Source organism: Mustela nivalis (assembly GCF_964662115.1).
Source record: "Mustela nivalis genome assembly, chromosome: 7".
In the NCBI taxonomy this organism is placed as follows: Eukaryota; Metazoa; Chordata; class Mammalia; order Carnivora; family Mustelidae; genus Mustela; species Mustela nivalis.
Genome location: NC_139026.1, coordinates 73,452,976 through 73,479,127, shown reverse-complemented (window position 1 = coordinate 73,479,127; position 26,152 = coordinate 73,452,976).

Genomic DNA, 26,152 nt, shown 5'->3' with positions numbered 1-26,152 from the left:
GATACACATTTGAAATAAAAATATTTGATGGTCTCCTAGGGCAAGAATGGGGCTAGAAGGTTTGGAGCTAGAAGTGACTGATCCTGGGGGCTGTGACTGACTCAGATCACCTAGCCACTGTGACTGCTGAGGAGGTCAGTGACTCAGCGCTCCAAGTGTTCATTTCTGCAGCACATTAATGAGATCCTTCAGCTGGGACTGACTTTGATCTATCCCAGACCTGGAGATGGGGTCAGTTTTTCCTGATGCAACGTTGTGGGCTCCCTTCAAGAGGGACAGATGGTTGAGATAAATTTGGGTTTGTTTAGGAAAGATGAAAGAGCTGTAGGACACCGTGTCCACTCTAGTTTACAGCTCAGGCCTGTGCCCTTTTGTGCATGGCGTCTGTCTGACCCAGGGAAGGCTTATGACTAGAATGGCTCATTCAGAATGACACTCGGGATTTTGGCTGGTGAACGTGGGAAGAGGTCCTCTCTCCTCTTTTGGATGATAGTAGAGTAGGAAATCCTTTCAGTTCTAGGAAACTATTATTTTTTATCTCCACCATCAAACTGTAAGCCCAGGGGACCGGCTTCACCATCTATACCACTGTCATCTTTGTCTGGGCCACTAGCATCTTTTGCCTGGATGCCATGAGATCTGTTGTATTAGTTTTCTAGTGCTGCTATAACAAAGTACTACACATTTTGTGGCTTGAAATAGCAATTTTTTTTTTTCTTAATTCTGGAGGCCAAGAATCTGGAATCAGGTATTGACAGGGCCATGTTCCCTCCAAACTCTCTAGTGGAGATTCCTTCCTTACCTCGTCCAGCTTTGGGTGGTCCCAAGTAATCCTCGGCTTATGGCAGTATCACTCCATTCTCTGCCTCAGACTCTATGTAGCCTTCTTCTTTCTGTCTCTGTGTGTCCTGTCTCCCTCTGCTCTTCTCTTGGAAGATACCTGCTACTGGATTCAGGGCCCACTCCAAATCCAGGATGATCTCATGTTGAGATTCTTAACTTAATTACATCTGCAAAAACCCCTTTTCCAAATAAGGTCCCATTCACAGGTTGCAGGGGAAAGGATTTGGATGTATCTTTCCAAAGATACATCCCTCCTTGTACTTCCTGCTTCTGCTCATTCACCCCTATTGACTATTCTGCACATCCTTTAAAAGCATATCAAACGCTTCCCTGCTCAGACCCCCTGGTGGTTTCCTGTCACCTTTGAACTAATACCCCACATCTGCACTCTACCTACCAAGTCTCTCCCATCATGTCTTGTCTTCTTACCTCTCCTCATTTCATGCTGCTCTTTTTTTTATTTTTTTTTAATTTTTTACATTTATTTTCAGCATAACAGTATTCATTATTTTTTCACCACACCCAGTGCTCCATGCAATCCGTGCCCTCTATAATACCCACCACCTGGTACCCCAACCTCCCATCCCCCGCCACTTCAAGCCCCTCAGATTGTTTTTCAGAGTCCATAGTCTCTCATGGTTCACCTCCACTTCCAATTTCCCCCAACTCCCTTCTCCTCTCTAACTCCCCATGTCCTCCATGCTATTTGTTATGCTCCACAAATAAGTGAAACCATATGATAATTGACTCTCTCTGCTTGACTTATTTCACTCAGCATAATCTCTTCCAGTCCCGTTCATGTTGCTACAAAAGTTGGGTATTCATCCTTTCTGATGGAGGCATAATAATACTCCATAGTGTATATGGACCACATCTTCCTTATCCATTTGTCCATTGAAGGGCATCCTTGGTTCTTTCCAGTTTGGCGACTGTGGCCATTGCTGCTATAAACATTGGGGTACAGATGGCCCTTCTTTTCACTACAACTGTATCTTTGGGGTAAATACCCAGGAGTGCAATTACAGGGTCATAGGGAAGTTCTATTTTTAATTTCTTGAGGAATCTCCACACTGTTCTCCAAAGAGGCTGCACCAACTTGCATTCCCACCAACAGTGTAAGAGGGTTCCCCTTTCTCCACATCCCCTCCAACACCCCCCATGCTGCTCTTCTTCTTGCTCAGAGTACCCCAACTACACTGCCCCCCTTGCTATTCCTCCAGCATGCATGCCACACAAACTCCTCTTCTTGGGGCTTTACAGTGGATGCTCCTGCTGCCTGACACACTTTGCCCAGGTCTTATCATGGCCAGTGTCTCACCTTAGTTAGGACTCAGGTGAAATGCTTCTTCCTCAGAAAGGACTTCCTTGCTCACTGTTGCTAATGTAGCATTCCCATCACTCTCTTTTGCTTCAGTTTATTTTTTTCCAGAGGACTTTTAAAACAAACATCATATTTTATGTCTTGTGTGTTTATTATATCTCTCTCATACCAGAGTGTATGCATTATCTTACACGATAAACCCTCAGAGAAACCAAGCCTCAACTATGTTGATGTTATGGTCCAGCAGGGAGCCTGCACTGTCACCACTGTTTCATTCACATGAAAAATAATTTTTTGTAGGCTTTAAGCCAGTTTGAGATGGAGATCTGCCTGTTATACCGTAATGAGCTCTAACCAAGTCACTCTGTCCTGAGTTTGTACATCTCTGTGAACTTAGAACTAAGTGCCAGTCTTCTTATTTCTGTTTCATCGATAATGAAGTCGGTGGAAGTTTCAATGTAATTCCTTTACCTTCCGAATTTGAAGAACAGCAATCTCATTCTGAGTATTGACAGCAGGATTTAGTGCAAGCAAGTTTACATTTTGGAGTGTAAATCATCTCCTAGTGATGTGGCTTGGAATGCAAAGAATTTTATACCCAATCCTTTTCAGCATTTAGTTGTTGACTTGAATTCAACGTTCTGTTACATGCCTGCCCTTCTTCTTGGCCGTCCCTGTCTGTTAAGGACTTATTTGAGCACGGTGGTATTTTAGATATGGAACATAGTGAATTGTCTAGGAAGAGGTAGTAATAATGTTGCAGAATAACACTTTTGAGAGGGCCGTTTTAATTTTCCTAGAAATCACTTTTTGCCCTCTCCCCCTTTTCCCTGGAAAACCTCTCCCTGCTTCCTTGAGGTAGGATCCTCTGGGCCTGTTTCCTCAGGGAGGTTCATGACAGGTTGGGAAGAAGAGAAAAATTCTCCTCCTGGATTCCCCTTCTCAGGATAGTGGAGACAACTTTGGGTTTAGGGCATGGATAGAATGCTGACAAGAAGCACCTTGAGGGAGAGCAGGCTTCCTTAACCCACAAGCAGAAGACATTCTCTTAGACTGATGGGGAGAAGAGAAAGGAGTAGGGAAGGAGAAATGAGCAGAACAGTTACCCTGCGTCCCAAAGATGGTGGCCCTGTGGCCTGTTTTCTGGGTTCAGGTTCTGGAGAAGAGAGCAAGTCTTTGGATTAGATGGTGTCACAGTCAGTGACATCGGGCTTCAGCAGAGTGGTTCCTTCTGTGCCTTCCGGAGTGCCATGGAAGCAGCACATGGCTAGGTCTGCAAGAGCTGTGTGGACAGTATGACAGATTCCTCCACACTACAGCATGCCCTGATAAGCCAGCTTCGATCTGCTGGGACTCTGGAGTCTTGGAAGATGCACGTGAGGACAAGTAATACTGAGGGTCAATTACCACCTCTTAATGCCTAACTGTTGTCTGAGAGCCCCAGAATTCAGACACAACTCCAAGTTGACTTTGGAGAATAGGAGCCCAAACCAGAAATTAAATAATTATGGAGTAATAAAGAAAGATGCATTTTGTACACCTGTACTTATGGCCTGCATTTCATTCCTTGCATAATATATTTGGGTTTTTTTTGTTTTTTTGTTTTTTCCTTATGACTGAATTCCCTTGGAGTTACAAGAGGACATTACTTTTAGGTGGATAAAGATTCTTTGTAGTTATAATGGCAGACGACAAAATTTTCATTGTTGGATAAGCAGGATTCAGCCTTCCTGGCCATTAAGTAAATGCTACAAATCTGGGCCAAGGCCAGATTTTCTGAACTGAGATGGGAGAGGCCATTTTGCCATTATGAAAGAGGCTTGACTGGAAAAACAAACTATTCTATCAGCCTTAGACCTGCTAATATTTGTTATTTCTATATCCAGTGGAAAAGTATGCAGATAGAACAATGTGTTCGTGAACTTTCTGGTCAGAAGAAAATCCTACCCTAGCTAGTGCAAATGAATTTGGTTAGTGTATTTTACTTAATAAATAACTTTTGTGCCTCTTGTTGATGCCACAAAGATTAATTCTTCTAAGATTACATTACATTACTTCTTACATTAATGTGTGCTACAGTTTTGTGTTACATATTTGGGACTGGTAGAGATCTTAACACCATTGCTTTATAGCCCAGAGTTTCATTAATACACTTGATGGACATAAAATAATATCAAACTACATTTGTTTGGTGATTATCACAGGAAGTTGGCAAATCCTTCACTCCCTAAGCCACTATGACTGATCTGGCTGGTTCTGTGATTCCCTCTGACACCGCTTCTCCAGTTCTCTGACACCAGCTGGATGTCCAACAATTTGATTCAATTTTGACACTATTTACTTGGAATAGTGTTAGATCCCTCAGTCCTCTAAGACTGCCCCCACTTTAGAACCCAGCTGCAAGTCCTGGGCTACTAATACTTCTGACCAACCAGCTATGGACTGGAGCTTTGTTTGATAATTTGCTACAACAACTTATGGAACTCATGAAAATAATTTTTTTATGTTTACTGGTTTAATTTAAAGGAGGCAACTCAGGAACAACCAAATAGAAGAGAGGCATAGGGCAAGATACGAGGGTGAAGCAAGGTGACATTTCCATGCTCTCTTTGGGTGACCCACCTTCCCAGCACATCAGTGTGTTCAACAACCTGAATGCTCTCCAAACCCCATCTTTTATGGGTTTTTATGGAGGTTTCATTATGTAGATACAGTTGATTAAGTCATTGACCACTGGTGATTGAACTCAATTTCTTTCTTTCTTTCTTTCTTTTTTTTTTTTTTAAGATTTTATTTATTTACTTGACAGAGAGAGATCACAGTAGACAGAGAAGCAGGCAGAGAGAGAGGAGGGAGCAGGCTCCATGCGTGGCAGAGAGCCCAATGTGGGACTTGATCCCAGGACCCTGAGATCATGACCTGAGCTGAAGGCAGAGGCTGAACCCACTGAGCCACCCAGGCGCCCCTGAACTCAATTTCTAACTCCTTCCTTCCCTGCCGCAATGGGTGGAGGGGTGAGTGGGCTTAAAGTTCTTAACTCTTAAACTATTAAAGTTCTTAAACTCTCTAATGATGGTTGGGTGTTTTTGGTGACCAGCTGCCACCATGAAGCTAACTAAAGGCAGCCAGGAATCCTCTTATGAGCAAACAAAGATACTTTTATCATCCAGGAGACACCAAGGGTTTGAGAAGCTCTTTTCCAGGAATCAGGGACATTATTCTATCATGCTGGTTTCCTTATCTAGCTTACAATGGCCAGTGTTTATTCTTCAACCTCAAGGGAGGTCCCTATTGATTCTTGCATTGCTCTTTATCCTTCTATGATACTGCTCTTAGTATCTGGTCACAGTCTTCTTGTTTTGCTTTAATTGGAAACCCTTGGATCATCTGCTGAGAGTAAGATTGTCTTGATCAGAAGACCCAATTGCCTTTTGGGAGAGACGTTGTTATCTCTCTCCACACTCTTGCATGTCTCCCACTTTACTGCTCCTCACCTCCATCTTCTTCCCTTCCCACTAAAGGCAGTGTTCTGTGTTTGATATATAAGTGCATAAATTGAGGCGGATAGAAACTCCCAGGTGTCAGGCCCTTCCTGACCGCTGCTCTCCATTGTTCCTGCTGAGGCAGAAGGAAAAACCAAATAGCCACCCCGTTTGGCTAAGAAAAGAAAACAAGTTCCCCGGGATGACTTAGAGCTCTTCTGAAACGCTTCCGTATAGATTATACTTCCGCATAAAGGGGGTCAATGGGCCCTGAGAAACAGCGGGAAAATGTCCCGTTACCATCCCCCATCACGCATGACCATAAAAACTCACCCTACCCCTGCCCCGTGCTCAGGCTTTGGGGAAGGATCCCACTGAGCCTGCTGGCAAAAATAAAGCTGTGTTCTCCCAGATTTCCGTGTGCCACTTGAGTTTCCTCAGTTGCTTCAGATTTTCCCCAACAAAATGACATATGCATTTAACTATGTATACATCCTGAGACTACATAATATTTATTTTTGTGGCTGTGCGTTGTAAAATCTGCTTAAGTACTATTGTACTTGTAGACACCGTTTTATTTCTTATTTCTTTCAACAATCTATTTTTGTTATCAGGTCATGTTACTGTATGTATTTGTCACTTCATGGTATTAATTCAGCACGTATTACTTATCCACATTGCTGGAGATGGACACGATAGTGATATCCGACAACCCACTTCCACAGAGAGGCTGCCTTGAGGATTCTTGTGCATGTACCTCTTGTACGTGTAGAACTGTGCCTGGGTTTCTTTGAGGGTATATGTATTCAGCAGTGGGATTGCTGGATATTTGTTTACACATGTTTAATTTCAGAAAGCCTTACCAAATTCCTTTCCAGAATAGTGATGGAAAGAAAAACAAATGTTCTCTGTATTTCAAGGTTCTTTTGGCTGGTCTAAGAATTAAATTGACGTGAGACAGATTAACAGGAGAAAATCTGTTTTGATTGCGTATGTGTGGGGGCTCCAAAAATTTTGAGGCTCATAGGCAGTCAGGTAATTGAGGCTCCTGTGCCTTCCAGAGCTAAGGAGCGGGGATAAGGTCTGGGTCTTCAAAGGGAAGGAATACAATTCACGTGTTTGCCAGACCATACAAAAACAATAGGACAGAGGGAATTTTACAAACAGACTGCTAAATTTCTCCCTTTTTACCACTGCTAGCTCCTGTTATTCTGTTGTTATCTATGGTGATAGCTCCCTTCCTGGAGCAAGCCCTCTACCTAAATTCTTTTAGGCAGTTGGCTGGAGATTGAAGTTTCCTCCTGAGCCTTCTGTTTCTTAAAAATACTCAGCTTAAAATAATCCACATGCCAAAGAGACACATTTTGGGGTTGCAGATTTTGTTCCCTGTAATAACTTCACCAATCTACCTCCCTCCCAACATCCAACCCCAGCAACAGCACACAAGGGTCCCCATTTCCCCACATGTGTGTCCATATTTGGCAATTATGACTTTCTCTTTTGTTTTTCTTTTTAACCATCTCAGGAGTGTAAAGTGTTGTGAGGGAAAAAAATTGTTTTCATTTGTGTTTTTCTTATTCCTAGTAAGGTCAAGCATTGTGAGCCATTTGATTTTTCTTTTGTAAATTACCAACAATTCATTTCCTCTGCCCATTTTTCTACTGGGTTTCTTGTCTTTTTCTTGTGTTTTGTTCTAGTTCCTGGTGTTTTCTAAATAGCATTGCCACATTGATTTTGACATTGCAAATGTCTTAATCTATCACAATCTCTGTTTAGTGTTGTGTAAAGTAAGCTTCTTTGAACTTTTAGTCAAGGTTTCTGTAGTTCTAGTGCCACTTTGGCATTTCATAATTTCCCAGCAATTACCTCTTTCATCTGGGTTTTCTCAATTCATTATCGTATTAATTCTAAGGCTGAATTTTTCAAAATAATCTTGTGTCTAAGTTACTTCCCCCTATTAATTCCACATTTTGCTTATTTTCTTCTCTTTTTCCTAGTTTTATCAGAACTTTATTGATCTTATTAATCTTTTCAAAGAATCAGCTTTTGATTTTATTAAACTTCACTATTTTGTTCTTTTATCATTGATTTTGTCCTTATTTTTGTTATTTCCTTTCTACCTGGCTCCTTGTGTTTACTTACAGCTCTTTTTCTGATTTTATTTCGAGTTAAATGCTTTGCTCACTTGCTTTCATGCTTTCTTGGTTTTCAACAAATATATTTAAGGTTACAACTTTCCTTTTAAGCACTTATTTAGCTGCATGCCAAATTTTTAATGTGTTTTTACTGTTTAATTCAAATATTTTATAATTGTCCTTATAATTTCCTTTTAAATATAATGATTGTTTAGTAAATATGATTTTTGGAGGGTGGGGGGCGTGTGAATTTAAAAGCCTACCCTTTTGGATTCATTTTAAGTTTTATTTTATCATGATTAGAGAACAGTCTCCATGATGTCGATCCTGTGGAATTTATTGAAACTTCCTTTGTGACTGAGTACATAGTTAATTTTATAAATATTCACATGTGTTTTAAAAGGATGTGTATTATTTTGGTGATGTAAATTTTTATGTGTCAATAAATGCAGAATGAACAATGTGTTATTTAGCTCTTCCATGCAGTTGGTTATTTTGGAGTCTGATCTATCAGTTTCTGAGAGGAGCATCTTAAATCATAAAGTATGAAGATTGAGATTACTTCTCAGACTTCTGATTGGCTTATTGTATTTTGTGGACATATTGCTAGATTGATATATATTCATGATGATTATTTCTTTTTGATCTATTTTTTTCTCAAGAGTATTTTGTGTCTGCTCTGCTATCAGACCCATTTCATCCTAATTGTTATATTTTACATATCTAGTGTGTCCAATGGTTTTTCTTTCTTCTTGTCTCAGCTTCTAGTCTGCAATATCCTTCCTTATCTTCCTAAGACTCCTTAATGAGGTCATTTAAAATTATTCTTTGGTCTTGTCTATTCATTGTGCTTTTTTGTTGTCTACTTTTTTTTTTTTTTTCCTTATAGCTGTTATTCTTCTAAGATGGATCCATAATTTTATTTGGAGCTTCTATTCCTTGTAGGGATTGACCTCTTACAGTGATGTGAGTATCAGGGCAAGGGCTCAATACTAACTTTAGTTTGTGTACATATGCCTGTGGGTTGGGGGCAGAATAACCTCAAAATCCAGAGCCTGTGCCCAGGCTTTTAGGAAATATCTTGGTCAGTTGTAGTCACGTGGGCCTCTGGTTGAGGGGAGTAGGCTGTGCAGGAGAAAGCCTCCAGGCCTGGCAAATCTATTGATCATTGCTCTTACCTGGTTGCTCGAATGATCAATGCTACTTCACAGTCCCTGCCTGCTGCTTGCTGCTGGTCTGGCTGCTATTTTAATCCTTTCAGTAGTGACTGGGCAGGCAGTGGCCCACTTAGGTTCTTGCCGGGAAAGCAATGGGCAATTCCTAAAAGCTTCCTCCCACCCTCCAATTTGCTGGTTAGCAGTACTAAACTCTCTTCCTTTTTGCTAGAGAAGAGGATTTGTTGCTTCTTTCCTAACCTCAACCTGGCCATTTTGTCATTGCATTAATTTACCAAAGATGTTGCCTTCCCTCTTACTTCTGTACAGTCTCCAGAGTAGGTTTGGGGAGGGGATAGTTAGAAAGAGAGCTGGCTAGTTGTTTATGCTGCTTGTGTTTCACTGAAAGGAAGCAGAATATGCCACCCCAAAATATGTCTGTAGAAGTTTAGGACATGCCACTTCAAAATATGCCACTTTGATATACTGATAATTTTGAGCAGTAGACAATTGAAAAGCAGAAAATGCAGGGAGACATTTTCTCCGAGCTCCTCTTATCTGTGGAAAGACAGGTCCTCCAAAAGAAACCCAGATGTCCTAGATACCCTTCTGGGGCTTTGTTAAACAGGGAGGATTGATTCCTATCACAAGGGAGAAAACTAGAAGTCAATACCACAGCCAAACAAACTGGGTCACAAACTACCAGCCTTCCATTTATTCTTCTCTGGGCCTCACTCATTCTTTCTAAAAATCATTTACTCTCCTCTAAGAGGACTATCACCGTCCTCAGCTTTCTCTATTAAGATGGTATTTAACTCTGATCTCTACACCACCTTGGGGAGTTACTAATTTTTCTAGGGGTATCACCAATGTATGTGTGGTATATACATGTTAATCAACTGCTGTTTTTTTTTTTTTTTCTCTCTTTAATCTGTCTTTTATTACAGGGTTCTCAGCTAAGAACCCAGAAGGGTAGAGGGAAAATAATTTTTCTTCCTTATATCACCATGAAAAAAGACATTTCCAAGGTCTGATAACTTTACACCATTTCTTTTAAGATTCTTCTTATAATGAAACAACTCCCTGTAGTGTTTCTCTTTACATAGTTTTCCTGCAAATATATAAATAATTTAACACAGTTCCTGGCTCAAAAGTATCTATAAAATACAGTTAGTCTGTTATCATGTTAATGTTACTATTTATTTAAAGGCATTATAGGGTATTAACTTATAGACCCTTAGACATAGTAACTGCAACATTTGCAACTGACTATGTGATTTGGAAGGTAAAAGGAATAAACATACGTAGGAAAGTTTGCTTCTGGATGTTTACATATGATTTGTTTTTACATAAAAATGACTCAGCAGGACATGGAATTTTAGTATTTTTATAACAGTAATGTTGACATATTATTATCAATTCCATATATATTAAAATGTAACCTGTATTATATCAGTGATGACTATGGAAGAGCATGAACTTCAGTCTATTAGCAGAATCAAAGACTCTTGGCTTAGATGTGTATTGAAGTCTTAACTTAGTTATCAATATTATTGTAGGGTGATTTAAGAATTTCTAAATGTGGTGGTCTTTGTATGGTTTCTTTTTTTTTTATTTAATTTTTCTCTTTCCTCTTAAAATGGGAAGGAGAGTAGAGGAAGAGCGTTACTATTTCATGGAATTCTTACCTGGTGCCCAGTACTCTGCTTGGCCTTTTCCATATATGCTCTTAATTGTCTCAACAAACATATCATTTCCATTTTTAAAATGAGGCACTTGGAACTTCAAAAGGTTACATAATTTGCTCATTCACAAAACTAAGTGCCAGAGCTATGATTTCAATGTAGGTCTACAGTGCCTTTTATGTTTTTGCTCTTACACCAGTGCTTCTCAAACTTTATGTGTGTATGAGTCACTTCCTCAGGATCTTGTTAAAATGCAGATTCTCATTTCATAGTCTGAGGGGTCCTGGGAGTCTACATTTCTAACATGCTCCCAAGTAATGCTGAGACTGCTGGCCTGTGGGACACACTTAAAAATTTTTTTTTGAATAATGATTTCATACTAGCCATTTGGATAGTTGGATGAGGCTGCAATACCAGTGTTGGGGGTAGCAAGGATTCCAGCTGCACTGAGGAGCTACAGATCAAGTTGCATTACAAACCCTAGGAAGTGGTTTTATCTTTTTATTACTCTTCCTAGTTCCTAGTAGTTAATGCTCAAGAGGCTTTTTTTTTTTTTTTTAAGATTTTATTTGTTTATTGGTCAGAGAGAGAGAGAATGCAAGCTCAAGCTAGGGGAGCAGCAGGCAGAGGGAGAAGCAGGCTCCCCACTGAGCAAGGAGCCTGATGCAGGGCTTGATCCCAGGACCCTGAGATCATGACCTGAGCCAAAGGCAGACTTCTAACCAACTAAGCCATCCAGGAATCCATCAAAAGACATTTTCTAATAAGCTTTCTCTCCTGGCCGCTTATCTACTCACTAGTGCCTAGTGTTTTGTTAAAAAATAGTTCATGTATGGGGCCAAAACATGATTATGTATAGGTTTGGTTCTATTTTATGTATGTATACATTAACAGAAGCTGAAGCTTCTTTGACTGTCTTGTATACTATTCCATGGAAGCTAGTTGTTGGTTTACTGGCCACTGACAGTTTTACTTTACCAGCTTCAGGTCTAGTGGGAAACCTCTTATGTTTCATGCACATTATAATCACATATCAAAAAAGGGTTATTTGCTTGTTGATTGAGTAGCCATTTAGTTCCTATCTATTCACATTTTCCTGGGATTGTAGGAAATGTCACTTCATAAAGAACAGAGTGAGTGTCTTGGAGATATGCTGCTTATGACTTGGTACAGCTGCTCTGCTCTTCAATTAACATTTGAAAACATTTAAAGAATCAGAAAGCTTTCTAGGGCCATGTTCACAAATGAAAGCGAAAATATAGAATTTTTTGATGTTGTATTTTCTAAGAAGGAGACTGATCAGAGCATGGCCAGGGATGACCAAATTTCAGAATGCTATGCTATGCAAGGAACAGCTGCCATCAGGAGCATTGAAACCTTTAGAAACATCTCAAGTTTGGACTCAAGCGTCACTGTCTCTCTAAGGGGATATCAAGCTGGATTGTATGTTGCCCTAGGGAAAAAAGCAATAACAAAAACAACTTTTATTAAATGGAAAATAAGGGAAACTGATTGTTAAGGAAAAAGGAGATATAGCCACAATAGCTTTTTGGAACACTTAGGAGCACAATAGTTGTTTTCTGTTAATAGTCAAAAAATGTTTTGTTAAGAATGGCGAAAGAAAATGTATCTTTTTAATCCTTATTGGAGTTGTTGAAATTAATTAGTATACATGTTTATAACAAACAATTCAGAGATATATAAAGAAATATATATTTCAGAGATATATATTATATATAATATATATAATTCAGAGATATATAAAGAAAATATATATTTACTTCTACTCTAGGTCTTTTCTGCACCTCATCTACTGTGGGAAGTGAATAATTTATTTTTATTTTATTTTAGAAAAAAATGTTGAATACGAGATATAAAAAATTATATGGTAAAAAATTCAAAAGGGACAAAGGGGATTAAATGAATCGTCTTTTCCTCTCTGTTTCTGAGACACCCCCTTCCCTTCCTGAAGGGCAGTGAATGTTGGTTACTTACTGGTGTATCTTTACAAATTTGTTTTATTCATGTATAAGTACATACATATTTTTTATTTTTCTTCCTAACTTTTTAGACACATAGTAATATCTAACACTCACTGTCCTGCACCTTGTACATTTCACTTTACAGTCGATCTCAGAGTCTGTTCCATCTCTGTATATGAAGAGCTTGTCATTCCTTCTAGGGTGTGTGGCACTCCACTGCATGGCTGAACCATGATTTAGAAACAGTCTTCTACTGATGGGCCCTAATGATTCATTTCTTTTGCTATTACAAGCAATACTGCAATACATATTTATAAATAGGTCATTTTGTACTTGTGTAAGTAAATCTGTAAGAAAATTCTTAGGAGGGGATTGCATGCTCAGATGGTACATGTATTGTAAATTTGATGTTGCAAAATTGCACTCCCTAAGAAATACAAATTTAAGCTCCCACCATTGGTACATGAGAGTGATATCCCCTAAACTTGGCCAAAATTTTGTGGTTGAAATTGACTTTGTTGTGTGTTTTTAATTTACCTTTCTCTATGAGTGATGAGGAACATGTGTTCAAATATTTAAAAGCCATGTTTATTTCCTTTTTGGTGAATTTGCGTACATGAAAGAGGTAAAGACTAGTAGAGTAGGAGTCTTTGGGATTATGGAACTGGATTTCTATTGGGATGGCTTCTATAATTTTCCAGGGAGAGAAAGCTTTCCTGAGTTCTTGCTATATGTATCATTTATATTTTGTCCACCTTTTTTTTTTTTCTTTTTGACGTACCAAAAGTGGTTTTGAGTTAGATCAAGAGCCCATGGGAAAGCAATGAATACCTTTACTCTAAGAGTGCTCCTGATTATACAACTGCTATTGTCACTTAGGATGGTAAAAGTTGTCAAGAGAGTGGTTTGACATTCACAGGGAAATGGTTAAATGAAGTTCATGCTTTTCTTGTCTCTTTTCTTGGGCCTGGGTTGCAGGTAGCTTATCAGAGTCATTAGGAGTTAATTATGAGTAATAAGCCAAATAGACAACTCCCACTAAAATTATTTTTAGCCAGATGCATTAACTTTTGTTGCTGTTATGTCTATGCTCATCATAAAGTTCATAATAAATCTGACTGGAATTTGAATCCTGGGTCCTTCACTAATTTGCTGTGTGACCTTGAACAATTAGGATCTTCAAGCTGATTTTACCTTTCCTATAAAATGAAGAGACTACTCTGTACTTGGCGGGGTTTTTTGTGAGGAGGAAGGGAGATGAAATACCAAGCCCTCAGTGTCACCTGGATACCTAAAGCCTGCTTTATGAGTATGTACTTAGGTACACAGACTTAAAGTTAGGCAGACTTGAATTCATACCCAAACTGTATCCCTTATAAGCTGCATGTCCATGGTGAATTTCTTCAGCCTCACCACGCCTCAGTTTGCCCCTTGTAAAATGGGGATAATAAAGGTCCTTCATCAGGTTGATATGTAAAGTGTGTAGCCCAGTGCCAGACACACAAGTACTCAGTAAGTGGTAGCTATTTGTTTTTATTATTGTCATTATCATTCTCTTTGGCAATTTTCTTAAGCTTCCTTATCCTGAGCCCTTCTGCTGAAAATTGGCCAGCAGGCTCCCACTATTATTCTTTCTCTATAGTCATGCTGTGACATTTGAGTCACTGTATGATTGAATCTGCCAGGCACTTCTTTCGGATGTATGCAGAGATGCGGGGATCCCTGCTGACAGAAGCCCCCAGGGACAGTTCTTGGGCCTGGGCCAGCACCCCTTTCTTTTCTTAAGATTTGCAAGGATTGGTCCACCCACTCTCTTCTGACTGCCACCACCTGTTCTTCCCTTTGCATTTCTCTTCTGTCAGGTTCTGGATTGGGACAAAATAAACATCTAGTGGGTGCAGGGAGGAAGGAGGAAGAATGTAGATCGTGGAATTAGGAGATCTAGGTTTTAGACCTGGCTCTTGTCATGTATATACTTGTGCTTTAGAATTTACTTGTGCAAAATGAGAGATTCCTATTCAGTCTCAAAACTTCTACCAGCTCTACTGTTCTTTGATTCTCTCCTGTGTAGAGCTTGGGAGGCAGCCTAGGATTGCATACGCTATGCCCCATGCTTCTAAGAAGCAGTGGGGCCGAGTAGAAAGAGCACTGGCTGAGCACAAGTGTCCTGGTGGTATGGCCCCAGGCAGGTTATTTAAATCTTCTGAGCTCCAGTTTCATAATCTGTGAATTGGCCATTGGATTTTTCAGAGGTTTCAGAGTGAGATGGTCAAAAGTTAAGATCCTGGCTCTACCACTCTCAGGCTGCATGACTTTGGCAAGTTATATAACCTCGCGAAGCTTCAGTTTTTCCATCAAAGGCAACCAGGGCATAATAGAACTTCAGTGGGTAGCTACTAGCAGCTGTGAGGAGGAGGAGAATGAAAGTGATGATGCTGCTGCTGATTGTAACATTGCAACTTCCCCCTTTTCCTTATAGTCAGTCCTGTTTCCATTTAGTCAGCATCAGTAAATCCTTCAGAAAGTTTGAAAAGAGCCGTGAAGTTATAGAACAGAATCTGAAACTTGGGACTATATGGTTTCAAAGCCTATATTCTTTTCTTTTCTTTTCTCCCTTTTCCTTTCTATTCTTTTCTCTTTCCCTTTTTTTAAAAAAAAGATTTATTTATTTATTTATTTTGGAGAGAGAGAGAGAGAGAGAGTGCACATGGTGGAAGAGGGGCAGAGGAAGAGGGAGAGACTCTCAAGCAGACTCCCCACTGGGCATGGAGCCTGACGCAGGGCTCTATCTCACAACTCTAAGATCATGACCTGAGCCAAAACCAAGAGTCAAATGCTTACTGAACCATTCAGGCGCCCCTCAAAGCCCATGTTCTTAACCACTCTGTTATACAGCCTGTTAAGTCAAGAATTAAGTTTCTTGGGATTAATATTCTATAAAAATAAGTGAGAGTTCTACATGTAAGATTTTCCTCCTACTCAACCCTTCATCTGCCTGGAATGGGAGTGGGTGCAGGATGGATGGGAGCAGATTGGGTAAGTTATGGGAGCAAAAGGAGAAAGAGCTGAAATTCAGCTTCTGAAATTCAAAATAGGATTTTGCATTAAGATAATGCACTTGAAATGGGCTCTGTTGGAGGAAAAAGAAAGAAAGGATTTCCTTTGACTTTGAGTAAATATATAAACATCTAGGTCAAGTGGGCCAAATTCCAGCATTATTACAAGAATTTAAGGAAGATAACCCTTTCCCTTTAATGTTGAGGACACAAACATTGCTGTTATCTGACAGAAATAGGATATGACATAGGAAGTTAGGAAGAAAAAGCAATTGCTTCTGGTTTTAGGGGATCATAAGAACAGAAAGAGAGAAGTGGAAAGTAAAGGTAAAGTTGAGTATTTCTTCCTAGACCTTGAAAGAGGAAGAAAAATGTATTAGGTGAGTGGGAGGACATTTCAATAATAAAAGCCATATGACTCATTCAATGTTTGGGACTTTGTAGGAGATCCTATGCAACACGGGGTGGATAGCATAGTTAAGATGGTGGAATAGCATGATAACACAGTAGCATCATGAAACATGCTAGGTCTGTCTGTCTAGCTGAGCTTCCTTGGGTTTTCTGATGCCATGGACATTAAGTTGAGGTTCATGGGGCCTGCTGTGGGGCAGGGCTTGACCAGCAAACTGGAAGAGAGAACTTGGCAGAGACTCAGCAGGTAACATAGTCAATGAGAGCTGAGAGGGGCCACTCAGTCCTGATGAAGCCAAATAAGAATGACTTGTAAGTCATTGGCCACAGTTGTCAGCAGAACCCTACCCCCAGGACTTGGTCAATAGGACCCAGAATCTGTGTTATGCCATATCAGACTTGTAAGTGGGGCCAGGAAGGGATGCCTCTCAGATCTGAAGACTCTTTTGCTTAGGGGTCAAGAGATCATGTGAGCTCTTTCTTCTCCACAAATGCCACCATGTACAAAGAAAAAAAGAATGGATAGAAATAGAGGAACTTTCAATTATCTAAAAATATTAAGCTCACTTAAAGGAACAGTTTATATTATTGGATCAAACTAGTTAAAAATAACCAGAGCTGGAAGTGGGTTTTTTCCTCACTCTCCATCAGTTAAGGACCTATAAGAAAAGACCATGTTATTAGTTACATACAAAATGAGGAAGCTATGTTTCCTGCATATGGCAGAATTATAGTATAAGTAAATTTCTGACCCTTCTCAAATGGTTATGAAACCTAAACTGATCTTTCTCAGTTATCTGTCTTGGTCCTTCTCTTAGTTCTAGAATTCTAATCCAATTACATGCACTTCTTTTATTTTCTTCTCTTAAGGGTAGATATTCCTGCCCTTTAAAAAATTTCTCCATTTATTTCCTTGATACTTTGTGGAGAAGCACATTTCAAAGTTTCTATCAAGAGATCCTGGTAGCAGAGGAATGTAAACCAGTGTTCATGTAGATGTGAGCTCACAGTCCCAAGCAGCACTAAGACCCTAGATGTCCTAAGATTCAGACTGCCCTTTACATTTATTTAGATCCTTAAGGCATCATCATTTATCAACAGCACTATTTCCTCTTTTCCCCTTACTTCATTTATCCTCCCTGGAGTCAAAGGGAATTTGATTTAGTGACACAGCACACCCAGTGTCTGTGTATATGCAGTCATCTTCAATGACATTACATTTCCACAAATACTACATTTAAATGAATGTACTTTGTCTTAATATTAAAGCATAACATATAAATACAGAAAAAATTTTACTGAAGCTCAATGATTTTTTGTATATACTGGTGTAATTATCACCCAAATTAAGATACACATTTCCATCACTGCATAATATCACCTCATATTTCCTCCCAATTTGTACCCTATTTCCCCAGAGGACACCCAACCTCACAACTGGCTTGTTTTTTCTGTTCTAAGAATTCATATACAGTATTTCTTTTTTATCTAGGGTATTTTACAGAGCATATTTATGAGATTCATCCTTATTAGTACATATAGCATTAGTTTATTTTTGTTTATTACTGTATCATATGTCATTGTATGAATATGTTAAAATATATTTATCCATTCTATTGTTGATGGATATTGGATTATTTCTAGTTTTGGGATACTCAGAAGAGTGTTGCTAAGAACTTTTGTGCATGTGTTTTTGTAGGTATAAGCACTCATCTCTTCTAGAAATACACACAGGAATAGAATTGCTAGGTAATATTTGCCTTAGTGAAGCTGCCAAATAGTTTTTCATAGTGGTTGTACCATTTTTTTTTTTAAAGATTTTATTTATTTATTTGACAGAGATCACAAGGAGGCAGAGAGACAGGCAGAGAGAGAGGGGAAAGCAGGCTCCTTGCTGAGCAGAGAGCCTGATGTGGGGCTTGATCCCAGGACCCTGAGACCATGACCTGAGCCGAAGGCAGAGGCTTAACCAACTGAGCCACTCAGGCACCCCCCCCCCTCATTTTACACTCCTACTAGCAATGCATGGGAGTGCTAGTTGTTCTAGTTCCTCTCTAATATTTAGTATTTCAGTCTTTACTGTTTTAGCCATTCTGATGTACACATAGGCACTTTGATGAAAAAGTTTCCTTCATTTTCTACAAAATGGCTTCCTCAGTCACAACTATAACTAGCCAGAGTATCACAAACGTAAAATAAATTTTTCTCAAAATCAGTAACTCCTCTGAAATTTGTTAGGAAATGCAAACGGGTGATACCTACCAGACAAGTTGAAACAGACTTCATTGCTCAAGGAAAAAGGGAAGATTAAAAAGATTATTGGGTCATATTTTGGAGTCATGTGTGAATCATTTAAATCTTTAGAACTCCATGTGTAGTACAGAGATCTATGAAAGGATACTGCCAAGTATGGGAAATCCACACAGAGGCATAAATAATTCTGTTTGAACTATCTTTATTGTTGACTTAGAGATATTAAATAAACCTTATGTATTTAATGGGCTTATAGCTTTTAGACTCGTAGAATCAGCTTCTGTAACTGTATTTACACATGACTGACCAATTGCCTGTTGATTTTTTAGAGGACCACACCAAAATCATAATGTAAAATTATATTTAACCCGCACTAATTTGAGATGTGGATAAAATAAAACTTACCTTAATGACCTCTTTGTTTTATTCTGTTTTTCATACTGAACATTAGGCTTACCTCCTCAGCTGATTTTGGAAATAGGGGGCATATATTTTATAAAGATCAGTAACCATGCAATTTGCTAGAAAAATTGCTTAACACTTCTATGCATGTGTAGCTTAAGCCATAATTGGTCTCTATGGCTTGTTTTATGTAGCTCAGTGTTTAGGGCATATATGGAACTAAAGCTACTCTATTCTATAAACCATAGTTTGTACTTGCTTGTTTGTTGCTTGTTTGTTTACACATTGCTTCCCCTAAGGAATAAAAGTTAGTTTTACCTTGGGTCAATGTTAGTAACTCAGTGTGGATAACTGGTCTTCCAAAGTAAAACATTTGAAAAGTGTGTATTGTTTTTATAGTGCTTTTAATATTGTATACACTCTGTCAACTAATGGAAACAATGACCTCAGGGACATATTTATCTTGGTTTTAGCCCACTTAAAATACATTTAGCCTTTAGCTTTTCCTTAAGCCCAAACCACATCAAATGGGCCACACACAGACTCCTGAGGTCATTATCACTTTATGGTGATTTTGAGGAAGAAAAGGAAAGTAAACTGTCTCTTTACATTACTTTTTAGGCCTGGGATTCCCACAGGAAGAGTGAATATAATTTGTTCATTTCGTTCTCTTTCCATGCTAGGTTACCTGCCAGTGCCATTTTTCTTAGAGGTAGATTTTTAAACCTACAAAATGAATCTTTAAAGTCAGTTTTATGTGTACTTCACTATGAGTAAGAAAATCTTCAGAATCCAGTATTATCTCACCAGAAAAACCATATCCTCATAAAATGCAGACTGTTCCATTGCTGTTATTCTTTTAATGTTAGGGTTTCAAATTAGCTCATCAACTTATTTATTTTGACTAAATATTGCAGTAGCACTTGTGATGGTATACAGAGGCCTGAAAGTAGGAAATGAATTATATACTGCCTGAACTGCGCAGTGATGAATGAGATAGTAGGATAATTTCCATTTGGACAGCTTAGGTGATCAAGGGGTGTTTTCTTTTACCAAGAGAGTGCATGTGTGTTTGCAAACACCATATGCCGAAACCCTCAGTTCTTATTTAGGAAGAGCTGCACTACCATTCTTCAAAGGCACCCAACAGCATCTCCTGGACCAACCTGCTTATTCTCCTGGATATCTCCCATTCAAAATGAATCTTTTGCTTGCCTCTTTTCCAATTTAATGAATTCACAGCCTGAGATGATGAGCTGCAGGCCAGAATCATTTAAATACTGCCAATCCAACATCAGGCATCACAATAGAATCTTAAAAATACTTAACACAGTTTCAATGTATGTATGGCATAGAGGCTGGCTGCATCACTGACTCATACGGTTTAGAACTTGAAAATTAAGTAATATAAATTACATTAGAAAGGGCTTTAAAAATCATGAATAATTCTGCTAAATATATATTTTCAGTTTTTAGAATAGCATCATTTTAAAATTCAACTTGAAATTCCTTTTTTCTTTTGATTTTCCCATTGGCCTTTATATTAAAGTCAATTGATTCTTTTCCTGAGGACATTTTGTTTTTATTCTGACATTTTAGCCTTCCTCCACCGTACTTCCTTACCTTATTGTCTAACCTAAGGAAAATAGTGAAATATCTAAAACAAAATTTATCTGAAGAGAAGAAAGAGGCTACTCATGGTGATACTGCTAATGACTTTCTTCTGTCTGTATTTCAAAGAGAAGTTTAAATGTTCATTGCATAAAGGTACAGAACATCAAAGGAAGATAATGAGGAAGAGAATGAACTTCTTACTATCAAAACCCATCACTGATAAAAATCTTTTCTATAGCTTAAAATAGAGAAAGTCAAAGTTTGATATGCTCTCAACAAAAAACATAAACAGTGTTAGAGACAGATATAATTAGAGCAATTACTTGCTCAAGGTTTGGATAGAGGGAGGTAAGAGGGCATTCCAGTTGGTATTATCCCAGATGTAAGTATACCATGCTTTGAGAAGCAGTAAGAATGAAACACATAAGCACTATAAAACAATGTTTTGAGTCTCAGCTGCTCTACAATCCTCTACTTAATTGCTTTATATTTTTGTGCAAATTACTTATCTCTTATGCCTTACTTACCAGATTTACAAAATGGAATTAATAATTCAACCTTAGTTGGGTTATTTTGAAGATCAAATGAGTTTAGATAACCAGCACAGTGGGCCCATAGTATGTGTGCAATACATATTACCTATTATTGTAGTTCTGTGGGGGTAAGATAAGGCAGGGAAAGAGTCAAAAATGAGTTAATACATATCTTAGAGGCAGGAAAATAGACTTACTACTGTAGTTAGTCAGAAAAAGTGAAAGATTTTTGGTGGAGATGAGGGAAGGTGGTTTCCATGCCTTTTAGGCTCTTTGTTGTATCCCAAGTAGTTAGCACTAGGCCTGGTACTTAGTAGGCATTCAATAAATATTTGTTGAATGAATGAATGGAATAATTTCAAAAGAAAAAAAAGAAAATTCCATAGTTATTTATCAAACAAAACTGCACTTTAAGCACTGTTTTGGTTTTATGATGTTTTGAAATGCCAACAGAATTTGGTCCCTTGCCCTCAACTCAGATCTAGTGGGTAAGATAGATATTTTCCAAATAACTCTTTCACAGTGCAAAATGGATAAAGTGCTGGGATAGAGATAAAAACAAAGTATAGTAACAGATGTGGTAAGGTAATGAACAGATGAATTGATTTCAACTGAGATGATAAAAAGATTTGATAGGTTGATTAGACCTTGAAACCCAAGCAGGATTCAACAGATCCAATAAGGTGATGCAAGGGGGGAGATAAAGACAGTCTGATTTACAAAGAAGACAGCTTGAGCAAAGCCATTAGGATGGAAAAGAACTTTAGGTTCTAAGGAATACAGAATGGTTGCAAGTGGGCAAAAAAAATAGGCCTAGAAATGCCCCACTTATATTCCCATTCCCTTTAAATTTAGTTCATAATTGATGGCTTCCCTTGGCAGTCATTACGCTCTTTGCATAGGGCTTTCTCTGGTTACAGGAGTTTGGTGGGCAGGATGGCAATGGTGGGAAATTTATGCACTCTCCTTTTCTTCACGCAGCCCTCAAATAAGGAATGGCGGAACCCTTGCCTTTTGGGTAGGAATACTCTGAGGCATCTATTTTATACCATTATTTGGAGGTTCCCAGTGGGATTAAGCTATAATTGCCCACTGGCTTCCTTTTCTTCCTTGACTTATACCCCTACTCTACTGGGTTTTCCTAGGATCACTTCATCAATAAACTACTTGCACTGAATCCTTCTATCAGTGTCTGCTTCTCAGGGAACATCAACTAAGACAGTTTATACTGGGAGAGGGGTTCTAGAATTGGATAATTGTTGACCAGATGGCAACAATAACCCACATTTCTGAGGGGAAGTGTGGTAATGACAGTACCTGTGATAGTGTAGCAACACTAAGACTTTCACCTGTGGTTGTCTTGGGAATAGCTGGAAGGTGATATAAGATTATATGATTATAATCATATAATCTGCTTATATGATTGCTCTAAGTAGGTAAAAGAAATGAAGGCAATGATAATCATTAAACTTATGAATCTGATTGCTTATTGTTAAGTGCTGAAGAAAGAAAATAACTGGTCTATGTCAGTCACTATCAAGTGAGTGTACAATGTGAAAGCCAGAAGGCCAGCAGGGTAGTGTTTAAAGAGAACCTCACATTCTGAAATAGGAGGGTAGACAGTGCTAGAAACTAGGCACAGGACCTAATTGTGAGGTTAAAAAAGTTAGAAAGAAGGCAGTATGTATAGTCCTGATAAAGTCTTCTCTAGTGACCCTTAGGGAAGGGGTGACCCTAGAGACGTAAGATAGAAATATTTGGGTGGATATACTTGGAAAACTTCAACCCCCAGGTACTCTGTTTGCCAACAGAATTGACCAGCTCACACACTCCCTATTTCTAGAAGACAGACACTTCTCTCTGCGTGGATACCATGCAAAGTCCTCATCTGAAGTGATAGTCTCATAACATACTACTTGTCCTCTTTGGATCTGCCCTTACATCTTATTATTTGAAACTAATAACTAAGGGAAGTCTTAGCATGGCCCAATTGGAAAATATTGTCTTTGTTAGGGCAAGGGAAGAGCTTAGTTATTGCCAAACCTGCAGGACCTGGTTAATACATACTGGCAGAGAGCAAGGTAAAGTGCCTTAGAATGGAATTCAAATTGCCGCAGCTGAGGGGCAGAATATAAAGCTGAATAAGTGAGAGTACATTGATATGGTATACCCTTCCATGACTTAGGACTTAATGTTCTCATGAGTAGACCTGGAACCAATCTTCATGCCAAGCTGGGATGATTTCTTGAAGCTTGGGGAAAAACCAGATTAAATTTTATGAAATTGAGGTGCTAGAACTATCTTGGCTGAGAACTGAGAAAGAAGTAAAAAGGCTAATAGAATTGGGTATAATGGTATTGATTAATTATATAAAACCAGAGAACCCATCAGTTGACTCTTTCCCAGGAGGGCCCCAAGGACGCAATCTTCATTAAGGTGAAAAGGAAACCAGTCATAGTGTTATGCTGGGTTTCATCTATAGGGTGGAACTGATGCTGGATGCCACTCTGGGAGAAGAGTTAAGAATTATATGGATATTTTAAGACAAAATATATCATGAACCCATATTGACTCTTTGAACTCAACTATAGGACTAACATTATTTCATTTATTCTTATATAGCTTCCACCTGTATTTACTGTCTTTCATGTTAAGAATTTGAAGAATTTCCCACTAGCTTTTAATTCTTGTGTTCTAAAATCACATTAAATAGTTACTCTCTGTATGGTTATGCCACAAAATCAATATGCAGTTAAGTTCATCTGCTATATTTAGCTTACTATTTTTAGAGATTACTTTCAAAAATTGTTTTATAATTATATAAAACATGTATAAAGTTCCTAAGTTAATTCTGAAAAACAAGTCATATATAGATGAGTCTAGCTTTTATCTCAGACTCCACTACATTATTACTATGCCTAGAGGTAAATATTAGAAAAATTTTATAATTTCTCCTTCCTCTTTAAAATAGAAGATGTATTAATCATATTTATGCTTCTTTTTGTTAATATTCTTTATACACTTTTTCTTCTAATGACACATACTGAAGATCATTTCATAGGAGAATATAGAGATATTCCTCACAACTGTTTGCAGCTACATATGACTCCTTTGGGTAGATGTACTATTTATCAGTCCCCAGGGCACTGCAGCAATCTCCCAGGGGCACAGTGGGGTATTCTAAATTCTTGAGAGAAACACAGTAATATTTGATATTTGTAAGACTGCACAAACAACTAGCTTGAAGTAAATCATTATTTCAATATTAGATTGTGCTATATTCTTGTTTAGGTGATATCATATGTTTGCAAAGCTGACTTCTTGGTGGTTGCTGTTATAGAAAGCAAATACTGCATTAAAATCGATGTGGAATCAAAAATGAGGAAGGCGTTTAATATGATTTCAAGGTGTGAGAAGTTGTGCAGTGTCCAATAGGTACACATATCCCCTGGCTAAGCAACTGCAGATATGGAGAAAAAAAGTTACCTTTTATTTCAATTGATTTCTATTTTTCCTTTTTAAAAGGCTGCTAAGATGTTAAGACATAAATATGTAAGTTGTGGGCCTAACTACTTAATACACAGAATTGTTTTGGTTTAGGCATTCCATTAAGATAAGATTACTGACTCATTAAGGAAGCTGTAATCAAGAAAGTTTGGGTTTCTAGTTCCACATGTAAGGAACTTGGAAGTTGATACTCCATCTAACAAGGAATAAGCTGAATAGACAGAAAGATCACTCTTGGATCTGTAAAAGTGGTTTACATACAGTGTAAACCACTGCCCCCAACATTGGAAAGACAGGTGAATATGTGGAGTCACAGCTTACTAAAGCAAAGACTGCCTCAGGAGCTACTACCAGGTTAAGAAAACTTGAGTCACTCACCAAAGCACATACCCTCCGCAATGTCCATAATCCCACCCCCTTCTCCCAAACCCCCTCCCCCCAGCAACCCTCAGTTTGTTTTGTGAGATTAAGAGTCACTTATGGTTTGTCTCCCTCCCAATCCCATCTTGTTTCATTTATTCTTCTCCTACCCACTTAAGCCTCCATGTTGCATCACCACTTCCTCATATCAGGGAGATCATATGATAGTTGTCTTTCTCTGCTTGACTTATTTCGCTAAGCGTGATTCACAGACCTGTACCCCTGGGGATAAAAATATATGTTTATAAAAAAAAAAAAAAAAAGAAAGGACCAATACCCAACTTTTGTAGCAACATGGACGGGACTGGAAGAGATTATTATGCTGAGTGAAATAAGTTAAGCAGAGAGAGTCAATTATCATATGGTTTCACTTATTTGTGGAGCATAACAAATAGCATGGAGGACATGGGGAGTTAGAGAGGAGAAGGGAGTTGGGGGAAATTGGAAGGGGAGGTGAACCATGAGAGACTATGGACTCTGAAAAACAATCTGAGGGTTTTGAAGGGGTGGGGGGTGGGAGGTTGGGGTACTAGGTGGTGGGTATTATAAAGGGCACGAATTGCATGGAGCACTGGGTGTGGTGAAAAATAATGAATACTGTTATGCTGAAAATAAAAAATAAATTTAAAAATTTAAAAAAAAAAAAAAAAAAAAAAAAAAAAAAAGAAAACTTGAGTCATAATTAATGAATTGCTAGAAGCTTAGTCTGGACAAGTGTGAGATTAAAACTCCAGGGGAACTTAGTCATCATTAGCACTCCCCCCACTGATTTGTATGTTTTATATTCAGGATTTCAACCAAGGTTTCATGGTGAATATTAAGAGAAAATCCCCTTGTGCTTCTAGCAGGAGGAAGGGAAAACACTCGTTTTGAAATATGCCTGAGAATTCTGTTTTTCTTAACTTTCTCAACAGAACCAACTAGTTGACCAGAATCTAACCTGCTGGAGTACCTTCAGAGCCTAACTGACCTGGCGGAAGGGAAATATCCAGTTCTAGCCAGCTGTACCTGTTCTATCTCATCTTAGGGACAGAGGACTGGGAAACACTTGTAAAGTTCATCGTCCAGAGGCATAGGCTTATTATATGACTGAGACCCAATTATAGGACTATAGGAAACTTTCCCTCTCCTCAGACCATCCACTCCTTCATATACTTTATTACCACAATACTAGAGTCCTATTTATAGTAATTTCTTTTACCTGGTGTCTCCCATCTAATGATAAAGAAAAAATTAGAAGGCACAAAAAGGCAAAATACATTTGAAAAGATAGAGCAAGCATCAGAACCAGACATGGTCGGAATGTTGGAATTATCAGACTGGGAATTTAAAACAACTATGATTAATATGTGAA